Genomic DNA, 17,485 nt, shown 5'->3' with positions numbered 1-17,485 from the left:
GTGACTTGAGCAGGTAGGTCATCCTACCCCGTCTAAGACTCAGTTTCCCCTTCTATAATAGGTAGATAAACCCCATATAAAACCAATGTAGTGATTTCATGAGAAAACAAAGTCAAGGTATCAGTAAGGTATCCAACCCACAAGTAGTTCTTGATACAAACTCCATCCTTGGCTCCCTCTCCTTGCTGGTTCACATGGGATAGACTTGAATTTTCATGGATGGTATTAACTCATCTAGTAATCACTCAAAATATTGAATGGATGAATTTACATGTGGATGGTGCAGCTTAAGTAACAGAAATTTATTTTTCACAGTTCTAAAGGCTGGGAGTCCAGGATCAAGGCATCAGCTGATTTTTAATTGCTCACAAATTCAAATGTACCTGCAGGTGAGGGGTATTTTCATGGCTTGCATATAGCCCCCTCCTCATTGTAACCTTGCATGGTAGAGAGAGGAGAAAGATCTCTCCTTGCCTATTCTTAAATGGCTACAGTACTAATGGGTTAGGGCCCCACCCTTATGATCACATTCAACCTCAGGTACCTCCTAAACATTCTATCTCTAGGTATAATTACATTGGGGATTAGGGCTTGAACATATGAATTTGGGGGCGGGGGGCAAACAATTCATTCCAGAGCAAGGAAATTAAATGAGATTATTGATCCAAATGCACTTCACAAATTGTGAAGTTCTATACCAATTCAGATGGTGGTAGGGATTTCTCAGGGTATGCATTCATCAATTTATTGAGTTTCTACTTTGTGCCACGTAGCAGTCTAGACACTGGGCGGTAACAATAGAGAAAACAGTATGAACTCTTCATGAAGCTTGCCTTCTAGAATGTAGGCAATAAAAAGGAGATAAGTGAGCTATATCATTTATAAGATGAGACAATCAGGTAAGGAAGGGGTTGGAAAATGCCACATAATGAGAAATAGTTTAAATTTTAAGTTGGAGGGGCAATCAGGGATGACCTCATTGGAACAAAGACGTTGAGACTTCGAGAAGGTAAGAGAATGATCTATGTGACTGTCTAGGGAAAATTATTCCAGAAAGAGGAAAGAGTCTGTGCAAAACCCCTGGGGTAGACAGGTTCCAGGCTTGTTTGAAGAACAGCAAGCAGAGTTGAGCAGTGAGAGCTGAGGGAGACACAGGAGAGTGGGAGGAGATGGAGCCAGAAAGAGTCGATCCAAGAAGAGGACTCACTCTGTGTGTGAGGAGAGCAGTTAGCTGCCGTGAGAGGAGCAGGAGATAATTCCCCTGCAGGGAGGGTTCATTTATTCACTGAAGAGCTATGCTTATCTCCAGGAACACCTGTGGGAGCCGGTTCTCATCTGCTCCAAATTTTCTTCCAGTATTTTTGTGACTCTAGACATCTCCTCCTGTGAAGCGATGGTGAATGGCTGCTGGTGGGAAAATGTTCCTTGTGGAAAATGTAAATGAGATAGCATCCATGCATTATTAAAAGAGTAAATCCATCGCCAGAAGTGAATGTGTACGAAGCAAGGTTGACGCAAATGTAACACCTTCATATACCAACCAGACTCTGTGTCAGCCATAGCAACTGAATTAGTTCGCCTATCTCTCCAAGCAGCCTATATTAGGAATTGCAAAGAAAGAAGAGTGGATTCTCTTTGATCTGCAACACGCATTTCTGTTCCTGCTAATTAGCAGGAGGGCCCAGCTGTGGTCCCTGAGGGAGGCACACTGAACTGTGCATGCCCATGCCCAATGGATCTCTCTCCAACCAAGATCTCCACTTGTGATGGTGGCAGAGGGCAATGGATGTTACCGAGTTGGTCATCAGTGACCCACCCCTGTTCTCGATTCTGCTCCATTATTACAGGCTGTGTAAATTCACTTGCTGCTGAACCTCATTTTTCTCATCTCATAAATGGAATGTGATAACAGTGCCTATCACCTTGGGCTCTTTGTAAGGTTGAGTGGTCAAATAAAATGTAAAATAATGCATGTAAGGAAGGGTGGTGATTGTTCTCCACATTTAGAAGGGGAAGATAAGACTTATTGGGAGGCACAAAATCATAGGCTCAAATTGACACCTTCTTTCAGGGATCAGATCAAGAAATATCTAGGGTGGGGCTGCCCTACATACAGCATTGTCCTAAGTGCCAGGGATACAATAGCATCCCTTGCAGCGGAGGAGAGAAGGGATGATGAGATACAGTGGCAGGTGTGTGGATAACAGGACGGGGCCTGCAATTCATGACTTCCGTCTCCACATCCTCGACTTTACCCACTCTCTCCTTTAAATGGAAATTCAGCCTGGCCTCTGTCACTGAATGGAAATAATGCACCCCCCAGTCCTTAGGGTCCCCAAGGAGCTGCAGAGAGAGTATTTGCATCTTTCCAGAGAGGGAAAGATCATATCTGACCCACAAGCATCAGAGGCACCTTCTTCAAAGAAGACGCTGTGGAAGGGACACAGGCAGCAGCCTCCACCCTTAAAAGAAGTCTGACCAGGGTTGGCATAAAACCCACGGCCATGTGACTGGCGAGAAGACCAGGAGAGAAGCCGGTGAATTTTGTTGACTGGGAAAGTGGGGAATGCTTCAAAGAACCCCTTCAGGTGGCATGGGGAGGTGCTGAGATGACTGCAGCAGGGGGTGAACTTTGTGGATTCCCACCTCCGAGAAGTACAAGTTCACCAGTGGGAGGAAGGGAGGGGAGGGAGCTCTGACAGAACAGGAGGCTGCTGCATTTTTGTTGTTTTCAGTGTTATCCCTTGACTTATTTTTTTTGTTTATCATTTTCAGCACCAGGTAATGTTAACATTTTCAGAATTTTTATTAATATTTCATGGGAGAGTACTTTCGTTTGCTCCTTAAACAGGTATTTAGAGTGGATTGCCACATTCCTGGGTAATTTTATTAAATCTGGAGGCTAATTTTCTTTTTCTTTCTTTCTTTTTTTTTTTAAACAACAGTCTGCTTCTTTGATTTTATGAGGAAAATCAATAGGAAGAAAAGAGTTTGCTGAAATAGAAAGTTGCTTTATAGCAAAAGGTCCAGGAATTCATCAATTCATTTTTAAGTGGAAGAATAGCTACAGCTATAAAACTGTAAAAAAAAAAAAAATAATAACCTCTGTGTGTGTGTGTGTTTGTGTGTGTGGGTGGGTGGGTGTGTAAACGTGTTTCTGCTTAAATTAAAAGAGAAGAGCATCGAGTGACTTCTTGTCAACTGCAATTCTTTGAGAGCATGTTCGAGAGCAGTCTGAGCAAAATCTGTCAGATGTGACCTGCTCGGCGGAGCCTCTCCATCTGGATTGGAGGCCCCACTCAGCCCCTGGCTCAGTGTGCAAACTTGGCGAGATCACGATCCCCCTCTAGGCCTCGGTTTCCTCATCTGCCAACTTTGGTGTTGTGGCTCACATAATCTCTGGGATTGCACCCACCTCTGGCATTTGGGGAGTTGATGGATGCTGAGAAAAACTTGGCTAGCGGCTGGGAGAGCCATGGGGAGGAAAAAAACAAACAAACAAACAAAAAAAGAACTCTTTTTATTTAGTTCAAAACCAGCACAATTCGAAACAAGGAAATTAATTAAAAGAACCACTTTTATTGAGTTAGCAGTGAGTAGAAAAACAATGAAATGATTGTTTTTGGAAACCTCTCCAACTGAAGATGAAAACAAACCCAAGACAACATTGAGCCTCCCCCGGGTTGCTGCAGGAATGAGCCTCCGTGGTCTGGGCGGGCTGCTCCTCCCCCGTCATTTTCCAGGCAGAGCACGGATCATCTATGCAGGCCAAGCCTGTCTCCTGCTCCCCAAACTGCCAGACATTTACAGAAGCTAAATTAACTTCATGCATGGCTAGGGGCTGCACCTTTCAGCTGCCGCAGGGCTCCTGATTCTCATTAGGACTTCAGGGCAGGTGTGCGGCTGCTGAAGTACACACCTTGACACGGAGTCTGGGGGGAAGGTGGCTGAGAGAGGAGGGAAGCCTTCCATGATCTCTGCAGAAAATGTCAGCAAACTGTTACTGCAGGACTCCAGAGCCAATAACAGCGAATCTAGTAAATAGTTGTCTGCTTAGCCCTTTCTACCAAGTGAGCCTTTGCAGAGGCTATACTCAACCCATGAAATTCTGTGAGATAGAACTGGCCACTCCCACCTCACAGATGAGGAAACTGAGACAGAGAGATGAAGCTTCTTAGGCAAAGTTGAGTTGCACCGTGCATAGGACAGCAATAGAATCGCTGCAAAGACAGCACCAGCATTATATATTCCTACAGGTTTTTAAACTTTCTGAAGCCATTTTGGATATATCCTCACACCACTTGGGTGACATACATGTGCTCTGACGCTGAGCTATACCCCTGGTCCTTTATCCCCATTCTATTGATAAAGAAACCGAGGCCCTGGGAGGTTAAGCAATTAGCCCAAAGTCTTGTGGCTAAATGATGACCAAGTCTTCTGATGCCTGGCCTCTTGTCACATTGTCTTCATGCTACCTGGTTTAAAATGAACAGTGGGAAGTAAAGGACATTGGGAAAGAAAGGCATTTTCCTACAATGAACTGTTAGAGCTGGAGGGAACCCTTGATGTTAATCCAAGCCAGGTCATCCGAGGCACTGGGGGGAGGGACTCAGTGAGGCAGGACATTTACACCCCTGAACCTTCTCACACATTCAAAGGTGTCTGAGTGCACATGCCTTGCTTGGAATGACAAGGACATGCTGGGGAGAGTGCCATCGTTGAGGGGAGAGTTCGTCATTCTCTGAAACGTGGGATTTCTCTGACACCTAGTGCATATAGCAAGTGTTCAGTAAATGTGGTTGGAGTTAGATTCCTAAGAGGTTCTGTATACTACAGAAAACCTTCAGGGTATCACCAGCTTCCAGATGAAGACTCAGAGGCCCAGAGGAGCAAGGCCCTAGACTTGGATCCACTTGGAGAGAACAGGGTCTATGGGGCTGGGTCTCCGTCTCTGCCCAGGGTCGGTTGGGGACCTTCTTCTGAGCACTACATGACTGTAAGGTCCACTGTAGCGAGAACAAGGTGCTGGCCATCAGAGTCCCCGAGAGGTCCCACTTTGGCCGGCTTGGTGTTTAGCAAGTTGCTCTCTCAGTTCTACAAAGGGAAAGTGCTAAAGTGCTTGAGAAAAAAAAAAAAAAGATTCTTTTAAGTAGGTTAAGCATTCCCTCTCCCCAGCCTCATTTTCACTACTCATTTGCTTAGCCAACTGTGCCCTTCCAGACAGGACCCAGGTAAATTGCTGTCCTACCCAGGTATGAACGATTCTCAACCACAAATGAATGGGCTCAGAAATCTAGCTCCTGCAGGATGGAGAGGTGCACAGGGGTCCTGTGGCCTCAGACCTGCACTGCACCCCCTGACCCCATCCCCGATCTGGCCAGGTTACTACTGAGGCTCTGGGGTCATGGCAGGTCCAGTCAGCCAGGAAGCAGGCAGTGGAAACTTAGAACACGATTTCTGGGAAATGAAGAAGTGTCTCTCCCCACTCCAACCATTTCTCTTTCTGTCAGAGCCCTAATGAGGTTTTGGTGCCAGGAGGGAAAGCAAATGGAAAGCAAACAGCCCAAAGTTGCTAATGCTATTGACAGTAACCATCCTGCAGGAACCTCATCCCGCCTCCGGTCTGCCTAAAAGCTAGAGAGGGAAGGGAAAATCCAAGGTCTTTTAACTCTAGAGAGGAATTCTCCTGGATCCACATGCACATCTTCTGGGGATCTGGAATTAACCCTTGCTGCCTCATTAGTTGCTAAGTAGTGCTGAGATTAACAGCCATCCCTGGGAACAGGAAGTGTTAGAGTCTCTTTCTCTCCAGGAAGCCTTGGCCAGGAGCTCTTCAGGGAAGTCAGAGAAACAGCCTGTGGGCATGGGTGCTGGGCAGCCTGGTCCTACTTGATTTCCAGCCTCAGGGCTTCCTGCTCTTGGGTAGCCCAAGGCCTCAGGAGCACCTCCCTAAAGCCCTGAGTTAAGAGTAAAACAGACATGGATTCAAGTCCTGCACCCACAAATTGGGATTCAACTCTCTATGTCATTTTTTTTTTCATTTGTGGAATGAGGATAGTAACACCTGCCTCATGGGACTTTATTTGGGGTTGAACATGATAGTGTGCATATATTATAGAGATACAATAAGGTATAGGAAATGATTTGTTTGCAGGCTTCCATTCTTTCTGACCTCATATGCCCATATTTGCTCTCTAGTCTTTGGAGTCTGTCTTAGGCTGTGTGTGCTGCTCTAACAAAAGAACTGAGACTGATAATTTATAAAGAAGAGAAATTTATGTTCCCACAGGTTCTAGAGGCTTGGAAGTCTACGACTGAGGTGCTAGCAAGTTCCATCGTCCAGCAAGGGCTGCTCTCTGATTCTTAGACGGTACCTTAGTGCTGCCTCCTCTGGCGGGATGAATCCTGTGTCCCAACATGGTGGAAGGGGGAAGGGCAAGTGAGCCAGACATACTGTGTGAAGCCTTGTAAAGGCGCCAGCTTTTTGACACTATCTCATTGCAACACCTAAATGTGGAAGGGGACACACTCAAATCACAGAAGAGTCTGCCAGTTCCGCACATCAGTTCAGAATCAAAATCTAAGCTGAGAGAGAACTCCAGAAAGTATCATGGGAATTTGTATCTGAAAGAGCCAAAAATTAGGAAAGAGAAAATTTGGAAGCAGTTCGGGGTAGACTTGGGATGAAGACTGCTTTTGAGACCTGGATAGAGAGGCTACGGGGAAGCTATGAGATGTGACTAATGTGAAAGAATGTAAAAAGAGGTATTTAATGAGGGTTGTTATGGGTTACTAATTAACTACTTCTTCGCTTCAGGCCAAGAGATCATTAAATATCACAATTGCTTTCAAATTCTGTTAGCCATAGGGCTGGGTTTCCTTTCATGGGGCTGTGCACAAAGACCAAACTATGTGGGACTCCAGATTATATTTGGATTATGCTGTTAAAGCATCTGTCATGTGATTGGCACCTAATGAATACTAAATAAACAGCAGATATTAAGAGGTAATAGAGGCTTTCAGAGACGGATTGCCTATACGAGAGCAACCAACCCTTTTTCATATAGGATATGCTATGCCTCTGCGGGTTGTGTAGGTGGGGTGAGAGAGGATGCCTCGGTGCAGGGGATTTATGTCCAAGACCCTACTGTGGGAGTAGCTGGTGGTGGAGGGAAATCAATAGTGGGGAACCCATCTGTTGTTGTTAATAATGTCTTGGCTAAAGTTGAACAGAATACTGGGACAGCAAGTCAGGAAGAAAGAATGAGCCAAATCAATTTAGGGCTGGGGAGGATTCTTAGTCATCATGCCCAGGGAAGAGGTTCTCGGTCCTGGTTGCACATTTGAACCAACTGAAGTGCTTTTTAAAAAAAAAAAAAAATACCAGCATCTGCTCCCAACTTTGAGCAGCTGAGGTAGAATTTCTGAGACTGGGTCTGGGCATCCGTGTTTTGAGAATGTCCCCAAGTGACCTAGTGCTGTGAATCTCTGCTCTAAAGTGCTGCCAACGCAGCTTTGATGCTCTCTGTGAATGCCGTTAGGTTTAGAGAAAGGAAGAGAAATAAGTGGCGGGAATGGGAATGGCGGGGCCTTCCCGGCAGCATGGGTCTCCTCTCTCTGGTGGACACTGTGTCTGTGGCTTCAGAGGGACCAACCCGGTCTCTGCAGGACTCAGCTCAGACCTGGGAGCAGGGATTGCAGGACCCGTCCTGGGGGAAAGGGGCTGGCAGGAGTTAGGTTAGGGGTGGGACTCGAGACTAGAGGCCACCGTCCTGGACAGGTATAGATATGGTACTAGGAGCAAATACAATGCAAAGGCTACATAAGCTAGTGTCTAGTGACAGACTGGTCACACACAGGTAGAAACATTTCTGGAGAGGTTGAAGTATACGACTCACCCAGGAGTGCAGGGCCCAGGGTGATGGGGCAGAGGGAGATGGTGGCCTGGAGCAGGGAGAGGGCGGGGGTGTTGATACTGGTGAGAGAGGCGGGGACAGGAGTGGATGGGAGTGACAGGGATGGTATTGGGTGGTAGTAATTCCCAGGGGATTCTATTGGTAGTGTAAGCATGGCCCCTGTGTCTGTTTTCTATGGCCATATCCCGGATCACCTTGAACTTCCTGACTGAAACCACACACAGTTGTTCTCTAAGTTCCTCTTTGTCAAAACCTGAGTGGGCTCTGCTGGATCTTTGCCAAGGGTCTCGCAGTGCTGACAGCATGGTGCCATCAGGGCTGTGGTCCTTCCTGGAAGATCCAGAGAAGAACATGTTTCCAAGCTCCTTCAGTTTCCTGGTTGAACCCAGTCGGAGGACTGAGATCTCCATTTCTTTGCAGCTGCCAGCTAGGAGCTGGTCTTTGCTCTAGAGGTTCCCGCCATTCCTGCCTCTTTGCATGCTCTTCATACTGTCCCCTCTAACCATGGCCGGCAGCGTCTTGCCACCTTTCAAAAGCCCTCTGGCTTCTGCTCCAACTCGGACTCCAGTTGGAGGAAGTTTCCTGCTTGTAAGAAGTCTTATGATTAGATCAGGTTTGCAGGGTGGTCTCTAGCTTCAGTTGCACCTGCAAGACCCCTTGGCCATCTGACATGTTTATAGGTACTGGGGACTGGGGCATGGCCACCTTTAGGGGGCTAGGGATAGGTTGTAGTAATGATGCTGGTGGGAAGGGGATCTAGGGCAGTGCAGGGGCCCTCTCACTTTTGAGAAAGGCAACCTTCCCCCACCACCAGATCAGGTTCGCTTTGGCTGGGGGGCTGGATGTGGCCGAGCCTGCAGGGGCATCACTTGCAGACACGACACTAGTGAGGGCTGAGACAAGGAAGGGATGAGGAAGATGGCCAAACGGGCAACCTTCACCAATCCTTTTGTCCCTCTGCTTGATTCTCCAAGGCTGGGCAGAAGTGTACACGGCCAGCAAGCTGCAGAGTTGGGCTAGAAACCCAAGTCTGTTTTTGTTCTGCAGCAGTGTGCTGGCCTCACCCCAGATGCCCAGCAGAGCCCAGTTCACCAATGACTGATAGAGAACAGGAGGGTGTTTGGGGGAAGAGTGGGGTTGGGCCAGCTCCCCTCATCCCGGCTTCTCATGGTCCCGATCTGGGGATCTAAGATGGAGTGAAAGATGTTGGCTACATGATAACTCTGTTCCTTGGTCACCCAGCCTGTCAATGTATTTATTTGTTTCAGTCGGATTCAGGTAGGTTTGCTGAGGATTTAATACACGAAACAAACATTGTGTTTGGCTGTGGGTCCTGGGAGAAAGATGGGAGGGAGGCTCAATCAGTCAATGTTACTCCCACAGAAGGCTCTGTGTGCATGTGTATGTGCGTGCATGTGTGCATGTGGGGAAGGGGGCGGGGCCTGCCTCTGGCAGCTGCCACTGTCACTGTGAGGCTGGTTGTCTCAATGCCCAGGCCATGCCGAGTGGCTGCTGATTACTTTACAGGCTCTGGCCATGCCTGCCCTGGTCGCAGGCCCCCGCCCAGCATCCACACCAACAAGCTCCACTTCCCCGCACCTTGACCTCCAGCCTGGCATAGCTAAAAAGTACCTTAGACGCTATTTTTTCCAGTGATGTGGTTTACATTTGTATTATTTTTTTTAAAGTCTACAGCCCTGTTTCAAAAGACATTCCATTGTGATGATTGAACAAAACCATTGAATTGTGCACTTTAAATGGGTGAGCTCTGTGATATGTGAGATGTATCTCAATAAAGCTTTTTAAAAATGTTTTTATTTATTTATTTTAAAAAATATTCCAGCATAGGAGAGGATGAAATTAGAGCTTGTTTTAGTCTAACCAAAGGATGCCCACATTCCTCCAGGTCCCAGGCTTTCAGATCTTTAATGACTAAGGAAAAAGGGACCCTGAGTTGCAAGGTGGGTTACCCAAGGCCATACTGTCACATAAAAGGATAGAAAAAAAATGATCTTACCTATTAATAGAAGAATTTACAAGGAATCTATGGCCACATTTCATCTCTCACCCTAAGGTCAATAGCATAATTGTAGTCATTATTTTGATCTGTGTATTTTGTCCTGTTCTCCAGAATTTGGGGATCCTGGCCTATAGGACATAGTAGACCTGGATCAATAATTGTATTTTGAATGAATGAATGGACTAGAAGCTTGCCCTCTGACTCCTGGGGTAACACCCTTTCCCTCGGGTCAGGTCACTTTCTGTAAGTGGCAAGCAGCCATTTGAACCTGGAGAAAGCTGGAGAGGAAAGGAAGCACAGGAGACTCAATATTGAGAACTCACGGCCTTAGGGATTTCTCAAGAGAGGTTCCATAGACTGAACCCAAGCTTGCTGAGCACAGAGAGGGTTCTAAGAGTTAGGAGAGGGAGAGAGGAAGCTGGGGTGAGCTTTATGGACACTACAGCCCCATAACTTTCCCATCAGAGCCCAGCTCAGCCACTCTCTTAAGCTAGTATCCAAGATGGTAGCACCAAGTATGGCCCAACTGGAACTGATGGCACCCAAGGGTCTGGACTGTCAAGACAGTTAAGATTCAAAGGGTTGTCAGAGGGAGTGAAGCCACACATTCATCCATTCATTCAACATACAATTATTAATCCAGGTCTACTATGTCCTATGGCCCAGCGATCCCTGGAGAACTGGAAAAAGTGCACTGATCAAAATAATGGCTACAATTATGCTGTTAACATTAAGGTGATAGATGAAATGGGGCCACAAAGATTTTGCAAATTCTTCCGCCAAGAGATGAGATCATGGGCTGGGGCTGGGGCTCGGTGGTTGCGCGTTCACCTAGCACATGCGAGGCTCTGGGTTCGATCCTCAGCACCACATAAAAATAAATAAATAAAATAAAGGTATTGTGTCCAACTACAACTAAAAAATAAATACTAAAAAAAAAAAGAGAGATGAGATCATTTCCTCATCCCTTGAACTGGGCTGGCTTTGTGACTTGCTTTGACCAGAGCAAGTGGTAGCAGGGATGCATTCAAGAATCTAGTCCTCAAGTGTCCTAGATTTTGCCTTTTTTGAGATCTGGTTCTATATCACAAAGACAAAAGACCTTGGCCGGGGGGGGGGGGGGGGTGGAGAGAGAGATGGAGAGACCCAGCTGATCTGCCAGAACCCAGGCCCCAGACACCTGCTGCTGATGCAGCCACTTGGACAAGCCAGGTTGGACCTGCAGGGCCAGTCCAGAAGGTCATTACGAATCACAAAGCCATTGTTGGTTTGAGGCCCTGGGTTTTGAGATCCTTGGAGACACAGCAATAAATAATCACAACAGTGACAACACAATGAGATAATGTTTCAGATTTTCCTTTTATTCTGATAAACAAAATGTTAAACTTCCTGATAAATATCCTAGGCCCTGTAAATTCAGAAAAATGCCTACAATTTTTATCTATCTGTGGTTCTTCCTTCCATTTATTTAGAATTTATAGACAGAACTGGTAAAACAGCCATTCTAACACTGCAGGATGATAGAAAACAAGAGTCAGAGTTTTCTTCCACACCTGGGTCCCCAATCCATTTCCCGAGAGGTCAATGCTATGTGCATCTCTTTTTGGATCCTTTGAACAAAGATAAATCACACCTACACTTGCAGATCTCTCTATATCTATATCAACATCTATGTCTATCTTCTTTATTGGCAGCAACAGGATTATGTAGTTTTGCACTGTTTTTTTCCCCATTTACGATTGATCTCATACACATTTCTGTTACCTGGGAACCTATTTCGCAGTGTCTTACTGTAGTGATGGGTCTGGGATGGGCAGTTTTGCTGGTTCCAGTCTTGAATATTCACATTAGCACATCCTGATATACTTGTGCTTACATATCCACAGACGTCGCTTACATATTCCGAATCGAAGGGTGTATTTATTTTACACTGTGCTAGGTACGTTGATTTTTGAACTCCAATTAAAAAAAAACAAAACATTTGTGATCATTATAACAGTATCTGCCTCTGCATGTTTACATATGCATTGACCCGTCTGAGACTTGCAGTAGTCCTGTGGGGTGGTCATCTTCCCAGAGGCTGAGCACAGGCCCAAGGACACACAAACTTTTTTCAACTTTATTAATATTTAATTAAATTTAATTAATATTCCACGGGGACCGAAGAGGTAGGCAAAACAAAAGCCTAAAGCCAGATTAAGAAAATCACATCACAAAGAGAGTAGAAAATTATCATTGTGCCTTCATTTACTTCCCTGGGGTCATAAAGGGATAGTTGATCTCGAAAACTTGAGATTTTGATATAAAGATAGAGGTTTTTGTAGAAAATTCCAGCACATCCTTGTAAGGACAGTAGCAGTGGCAACCTCTGAGAGCAGGAGAAATGGATGCTCTGGCAGAACCCTGTCCCTGAGCCTCATGGAACTGAGCTGAGCCATGTCTGGCCAGATGGCACCCCACGGGATCACGCTTAATGTTCCTTGGCCTGAACACTCTGGCTGGGGCTCAGATGTGGGAGCCTCACTCTCTCTGTGAGCTGTGCCTGCAGACTCATGTCTTCAGCAGCCTGGGACACCACAGGGGAGCTGGACAGAGCGGAAGAGTTAGACTGGAGTTTCCACCCTGACTGACACCTCCGAAAGCCAGAGTCGTTTTGTCCTCCAAATTCCAGTCCCAGACTCACTTGGATGAGGAGCAGGGCTGTTATTTGCAAGGGAATTAAGGTGCAGAGATATGGGATAAGGGAATCACTAATTGTATCTGCTGTGCCAAGCATTCTCTCTGTGTTGTTTCCTGGAAACAGAAGCTTTCTTTTTTCCTTTTATTTTTTATTTGTTCTTTTTAGACATACATGACAGTAGAGTATACATGGAGTATAACTTATTCTAATTAGCATCTTACGCTTGTGGTTGTACATGTTGTGAACATAGCATGGTTGGGTATTCAAATTGCTGCAACCACTTTGGAAAGCAGTAAGGAGATTCCTTAGAAAACTTACAATGGAAGCACCATTTGATCTAGTCATCCCACTCCTCGGTCTATACCCAAAGGACTTAAAATCAGCATACTACAGTGATGCAGCCACATGAATGTTTATAGCAGCTCAACTCACAATAGCCAAGCTATGGAACCAACCTAGGTGCCCTTCAATAGATGAATGGATAAAGAAAATGTGGTACATATACGCAATGGGATATTACTCAGCCATAAAGAAAAATGAAATTATGGCATTTGCCAGCAAATGGCTGGAACTAGAGAATATTATGCTAAGTGAAATTAGCCAGTCTCCCAAAGCCAAAGGCTGAATATTCTCTCTGATATGTGGATGCTAATTCACAACAAGGGAGGGTGGGGAGGAGAAGAAGAGAAGTTCACTGGACTAGACAAAGGGGAATGAAGGGAAAGGAGGGGGAGGGGAATAGGAAGGACAATAGAATTATTTAGAAATAAAGATTTCAAAGCTTAGTTTTTAGAAGTGAGCTTCAATATCAGGACCAGATTGACAGCTGGGGTGTTCTGGGATTCTGTGCCCAGAGCTGCTGGACCTCTGCCTGCTCAGGGCCCTATCTGGTGCTTGGGAGCAGAGTAGGAGTAGCCTATACCTGGTGTCCATAGGCTGAGACTGAAAGACAGTCAAATCCTGAGAAAAGCAACCCAAACCTGCTTTCTTCCTCAACCCACTGCCAGCATTCTGGTCAAGGAGGTTACACAGCATGTCCAATGGCTCTAGCTCCTGGAGAAGGACACCAAACCTGAATCCAAAGCCCAGGAACATTGCCAGATGAGGGAAGAAAGGTGGGCTAATGGTTAGGGCACGGCTCTGGCTACACCTTCGGGGTTCACACCTGGGCACACATGTGCGGCCTGGGTCAGATGGGTCTCTCTGTGCCTTGGTGTTCTCTTCTGTCAAAGGGGAATGTAAAACAGGACTTACCTCATTAGACTATTGGAAGCCTGAAATAAGTTAATTTGCATAAAGAGCAGAGGACAGTGCCTGGCACGTGAAAAATAACCAATAAAAAGGAATTCCTTTCATGACTGCAGCAGGCTTCAAGTCACAGCTTGCCATCAATGAACCCAGACCAGCTCTGGGGGAGCAGAGAGGAAAAGAGGAGACCCCTTTTACGAAGTCACTTCTCTGGGGTGGGGTGGTGGCTAGCCCAACAGCTCCTGGCTAGAGGGCCTGGGCTTGGACCCTGCCTGGCTTCCTCTGACCACGGTGTGTCCACACCTCTTATCCCTCCGGGCCAGGCACCAAGGGTGCAGGGATAAGAGCAGAAGTCCTTCTCCCTAGATAGACAAGTGCCCCTGCCTGGATAGTGCAGGTCACCACCTGGGGCTGGTAGAGGCCAAGGAAACCCATGAAGACATGTGCAGAATCATTTCTGCCCCAAGGACTCCGGTTTGGGGTAGAGAAATGAAGCCAGGCCCTGCAGCCGGAGGCCTCTGCTAATCTCCACTCTACCCTTTAGCAGAGTGGCTTAGATGAGTGACTGACCTTCTTCCATAAAGACAGTATATAGTGTGACTGGCTCAGAAGGGCCCTCTTTCAGCACAGAATTTTGTTCACTCACCAACTCCTTGTACATCTGTTGTGTGTCGGGCACTGTGCTGGGCACCCAGACTGTAGGGCTGATGAAAACCGACATAGGCTCTTCTTCTCAAGGGTCTTACTGACAGCGAACTCTAATTGCAGGTGTTGGCAATTGGCAAAAGGGAAACTCTTGGGACTGTAGGAGCTGCCCCAGGAAAGGATGACCTTGGAGGGGACCTTGAAGGGCAGTGTGTCTGGTAGGGCAGCATTCTGGCTGCAGTCTGGGTTCTAGCTGGACCTTCAGGCCTGCTGACCCCCCACCCTCCTAACACTATGCTCCATCCCAAGCCCAGAGACAGCAGAATTTTTTTTCTGCTCCCTGTTGACATGGAGACCCCTCTGACAAGCTTTCCCTCTGGCTACCCCTAGGATTGCACTGCCAGTTGGCCCAGTCTGTCCCTCCTCCCTTTGCCGGAAGCTCCCAAGCACATCTGATTCCATCGGATTCAATTTTCTCCCTCTCCATCAGGACCCCTGCCCCAGGGGCTTGGAGCCAGGCCACATGATCAGCTGCTTGAGGAAAGCAGCTCCCTCGGCACTTCTAGACTGGAGACAGGGGAGATGCCTCCTCCAGAGCCAGGTGGTGACAGCCAGGGTGGAGGGGATAGTGCCCTGGGAAAAATGGTGCTTCTGGTTGTCATGGCAACTGTTGCTAGGTGTCACCAGGAACCCACATTAGAGACTGACCTTCCCAGGAAAAATAGCCAGGCTTTGAGCAGGACCTGAACTCCTTCCCTGAGCTGAGCAGGTCCACCTCATTCATTCATTCACTCAGTAAACATTTGTCTAATGCTTTCTATTTATGAGGGCTATTACGTCTCTGGGAATTCATAAATAAATCAGGCTTTGTCCTCAGGAGCTCAATATGGTAGGAAAGAGAAAATGAAAATGTACAATGCTGTTGCCCTGCATGAGGGCTGTATTGCAAATGCACACAGGGCACCGTGGGGTTGGGGCAGGGGGCGCCTCAACCCTGCCTGAGGGCCCAATGCTGGCAGCTCTGGTGCTGAACATTTAAATATTTGAAGGGGGCCAACAACCAGGGGAAGGCCATTCAGCCTCAGAAAGTACTGAGGCCAATTATCAGGGATGCAACAGCATGGGAATTCGGGTGAAGGACAGTCTGGAATGGTGGCATTGGGTTTGTGGGAGAGAGTGGCAGAAGGCTGGAAGCCGAGTGTGGCCTGATGGCACAGGCGCTGGGCCTGGGTGCCATCGAAGCCCGGAGGCAGCCTTCTGGGCTTGGGTCAGGATGGCAGGCGGGGCCTGCAGTGTCTCATTGGTCACATGCGCTTGTGACCACTTGATTGTGATGGATGAAAGGACAGGAGAAGGAAATCGGGATTGATTTCCAGAGGCCTCCTGGCTGGGGGCCAGGCAGGGATGATGGCCTGAGCAACCACTATGAAGAGAGAGAGGGTGGCGGGAAGTGGTGGCAGGGCGGGGGGGGGGGGCTGCAAGCTGAGTCTGGCCGTGGGAGGTATGGGTGACCATGCCCAGCAGGTGGTTAGTGGCCTGGGACGGAGGAGGTGAGACACAGGTGTGCAGGTGGGCTGAGGCCATGACCTGGGGACAAGGGAGCATTTGAAGAACTCATTGATGCAGGCTGGGAAGGAGCTCTGCCGGAGAGGGGGCCAGCATGAGTAGTGACACCGGATCCAGGCCGGAGCAAGCTGCAGGGTCAGATGTGACAGAAGAGGTTGATGTGAGGACTGTAGGAGCGCATTTGATTTGGCAATTGAAGAGCCCCTTGGCTCCCGGTGGAGAGGTTTCCCTGGGGTGGGGGAAGTGGAGGCTGTGGGAGGGGTAGAGGCGGAGGCTGGGCAATTTAACCTCGAGGGCTTTAGCAGAGAGGAAGGGAGCTGGGCAAGGAGGAGGGCAGGGGACAAGGGTTTCTGACAGGTGGGGACTCCAACACATTTGTGGGGACTGAGCTGAAGCCAGTGGGGGGAGGGGTGTTTTGAAAACACGGGGCTCAGGATGGAATGTGGAGAAGTGACCAGTGATCCGGATCTGTTGCTACGGAATTAGTTACCTGCAGGGTAGGGACATAGTTCTTGCCTCTGATGATCCAGGCATGGAGTACAGACCCCAGGTGGGGGGACAGGTATACAGAGGTGATAGGTACACAAGCAGAGGAGCTGTGGCATATCTACGTGTCTGTGTTTCTGTCTGTGAGTCTCTGTATGTCTGTGAGTGTGTGTCTATGTGTCTTTGATTGGAGGCATGGGGTCATGGTGGATCAGAGAAGGCTGGCGTTTTCTTTGGTAAGTTGTTCTAGGTTTCCATTAGCACTCGACCTGTTCATTGTGTGTGTGTGCGCACGTGTGTGTGTATGTGTGTGTGTGTGTGTGTGTGTGTATGTGTGTCTGCTTGTATATGTCTTTGTGTTTTCGTGTTTGTCTATGGGCATCTCTGTGTGCCCACGTGTATCTGTCTCTGTGTGTATTTATGGAAATCTGTATGTCTGTGTGCATTGGACGGAAGTCATAGAGCATGTGTCAGAGTTAATAGGACACCAGACAGGCCAACATGACCCTAGTTATTCAAAAGAAATAAATGACCCCAGAGACACAGAGGGACCTATTCAAGGTCCCAGAGAACAAAGAATAGAATCGGTTGGACCCAGGTCTCCAACTGGACTGTGCACATCATGAGCACCAAGTAGGGCCTGTGGCAGAGGTCTCTTCAGAAGGGGAGGCCACCAGGGGCCCTGGAGCCTGCTGACTCCCCGGGGGTGGTGGCGTGTATCTTCCAGAGGTACTTGGCTTAAGTAAAAATTGTCCCCCAGTCTGATTTTGGGCACCCAGACCCAGATGGAGCAAATTCACTCAGAGACCCTTATTTGGCTTGAGTCCTGGGAAATGCCCAGCATAAGAGGAATGGCCAGGCACCAGGGTCACACTACCTGGCAGCTCACACACACCAGCCCAGGAGAGGGATCAGGTACTTGGA

This window comes from Marmota flaviventris, chromosome 17, assembly GCF_047511675.1.
Source record: "Marmota flaviventris isolate mMarFla1 chromosome 17, mMarFla1.hap1, whole genome shotgun sequence".
In the NCBI taxonomy this organism is placed as follows: domain Eukaryota; kingdom Metazoa; phylum Chordata; class Mammalia; order Rodentia; family Sciuridae; genus Marmota; species Marmota flaviventris.
Note: the sequence above shows the minus strand (reverse complement) of the source record.